General features: G+C 39.5%; 1 protein-coding gene across 1 annotated transcript in view; it reads right to left on the reverse strand.

Moving 5' to 3' along the window:
* The window catches only part of LOC120068799 (histone-lysine N-methyltransferase, H3 lysine-79 specific-like), a gene marked incomplete at its 3' end in the record, with an annotated part of 20,551 nt that overhangs the window by 16,740 nt on the left and 1,088 nt on the right, over nucleotides 1-2,723 (reverse strand). The window lies entirely within an intron of this gene.

The following is a 2,723-nucleotide window of genomic DNA, read 5'->3' on the forward strand; positions in this document are numbered from 1 at the left end:
CTTGCTCAACCGGTAGCAGGGATCTGAGTATAGAGCTTCGTAGCGGGGATCTGGCAGAATAGCACTGAGACTCACCTCTCGGCCTTGTCTCTTCTCTTCCCAAATTTCTTCTGATCAGTACTCAGCTGAGTCTCTCTCTCAACGATCTAGCATCAATTAGCTCCGTATCAAGTATATTTTTCTCTGAATTCTATGGGGGTATTTATAGGTGAAAAGCTTTGACTCTTGGCTTCTGGACCCTACTTTTTGTTATGCAAACTCCGAAGATGGTTTGATAATTATTCCTTCTTTTATGCAATCAGACCGTCAAATCTGCACAACCGTTGGTTGTACACGTGGCACAATCCTCCGCATTTGCGTTGCTCAGTTGCATCTTTCGATCAGGTGCTCACATGCGGTGTTGTTTTTATTACCGCATGCAGTTGAAATTCAGCTCTGGATTTCGCAATGCGCCGTCATTGCGTTGATCGTCTCTTCATTGTGGTTCGACGGGTGCAATGTGATAGAGATGCATTAGTTAGTTTGTCTTGAGCCTTGATCGCAAGCAGTGACTTGGTTTCTTATTAAACAGAGTAGAAATCTCCTTTTCTTCCATCTTAATGATGTTAGTGGGTGTAATTGCAATAATTCATAATTATTGTATTCCTGAGCTAATTTTCATACAATTGACGCATATTTACTCACTTTTGGCCGCAATATCTAAATAAGGTAGCATAAATAACTTGTATTTCTACAAGTTATCACACCCCCAAATTTAGATATATGCTTGTCCTTAAGCATATCTTGTACTAAGGCAATAATGCTCAATTCCTATCCTATATTTTTGCGTCAATTAGTTGCTCCAAATGTTACACTTAGGCACATTACTTAACATCGCAATTTCTTCCTATCCTTGCTAATTCGTACAAGCCCTACTTTGTTCTTCTATATAACAAAATTTTGCTCAAAGATGCTTTTCTATTTTTTAAAATAGAATGTTTATCTCTTCTTTGTCGAAACAACTTGATATATCTACATACAGTGGTCAAGAGTCATTTACTAGAGACTTTCGGTCATGGTTACACCCTTCGTTTTGGTTTGTTCCCACGGGTGTCATGCAAACATCCAACTACGGTTGTGTGCCAATCTCAACTTTAACTCATGATATTCAGAGGAGTTATCTCTTGCATTCTTTTATTTTTTATTTTTCTATTTTTTTTTTCTTTTTCATACTGCGTTGATCTTGGAAACCCACCTTTGTTTTGGCTTGCTCCTACGGGTTTCATACGAACATCCAACTACGAGTAGGCTCCTTTCACAACTAAACTCTTATCAGGTTGAGAACATTTTTAAGGTTTTCCTTTGCACTGACATTGGAGTTTGGCAAGAAAAAAAAACTTTTTTTTCACAGAAAATGAACGCATTTTCTTAAATACTGCATACTCTTGATCTTATCTGCTCAGACCTTCCCCACCCCAAATTTAAAGATGAGCAAGGTTCTCATTGCGTTGTTTGGATAGACTAGACAAACACTTAGAAGAAAAATTTCAAAAAGAAGGTTTGAGCAGAACTTTGAAAGATAAAAGGTAAAGTACTGCTAAACTAAGAATTAACTAAGTGTTAGTCAGAATTTACAAAGTGTGGAAGTATACACATATAATACATCATAGCAACACAATGAAGAACGCAAAAATAAAAGATTAAGAACATTACAAATATTGACAAAGGATGATAAAGAGAAAGGCACAGGCAAAAAGTGAAGTGAATATGTACTCATTTGTATTGAATATTAACAAAGTATAAATAATTACAAATTAACGCAATACAAAATTTTGTTTCCTATACAAGAATCAAAGAATTTTGATTAACTTATAAAAGAATAAATGAATTGAAAATAATACATAATGGTCGCATTAAAAAAAAATATATGGGAGGATTATTGCTGAGGTGCTGGAGGGTCTGGAGGAGGGTTTTGAGGTGGTGCGGGAGGATCTTCTTCAAAATTCAAGTGCTGCCGGAGATGTGGAGGCATCATCGGACCATGAAGATATGCGGTGAGAAAATTGAAATACTCCTAGTTGCGCTCCGCAATCTGTCATTGGTGCCGATGAATTTTATAAATATTGCGCTGCATGTTGATAAGTGCCTCCCTTGATGTGGTAGCACTGCGTTGAATATCATAAATTCGCTCCATTACCGCTTCAAATCGTTGGTTGAAGAAGGTTTGTTACTGAGAAAGAAGTTGTTACTGAGAGAAGAGGGATCTCATTTCTGCTAACTCAGCAGCCATGGAGGTGAAGGAGGGTTGTGCCTGGGATGTCTCGCCAGCATCATTTTGAGGTTGGGCAGAGGTGCCTTCACCCAAATCATGTGAGCCATCAACTTGTGGCGGTAGGATGGAAGGTTGCAGTGATGATGCTGCTGGTGAGTAGATTGGTGGGAATGCGGTGGGAGAGTTTGGAGTTAGGAGAAGGTTGGTGAAATGCTCATGGAGTAGAGAAGAAGGTTGTGTGGGTGGGCTTGGAGGGCTTGGATGGCGAATGACTAAGGGAAGAGGGTCCATAGGTTCTGGATTTTGCGTTGGTGACTCTTGAACCTTTTCTTTTCCCTTATCTTCTCTACGTTGTCTTTTGGGCCTCGGTTCTTGTGGCGCATTCAAATCGATTGCGGGCCTCTTTGCAGATAGCTCGGGACAGTGTGGGGAGTCCTTGAGGAGCAGCCTCAAGATCTTGATGTTGATGAGG

This window comes from Benincasa hispida, unplaced genomic scaffold, assembly GCF_009727055.1.
Source record: "Benincasa hispida cultivar B227 unplaced genomic scaffold, ASM972705v1 Contig1027, whole genome shotgun sequence".
NCBI lineage: Eukaryota > Viridiplantae > Streptophyta > Magnoliopsida > Cucurbitales > Cucurbitaceae > Benincasa > Benincasa hispida.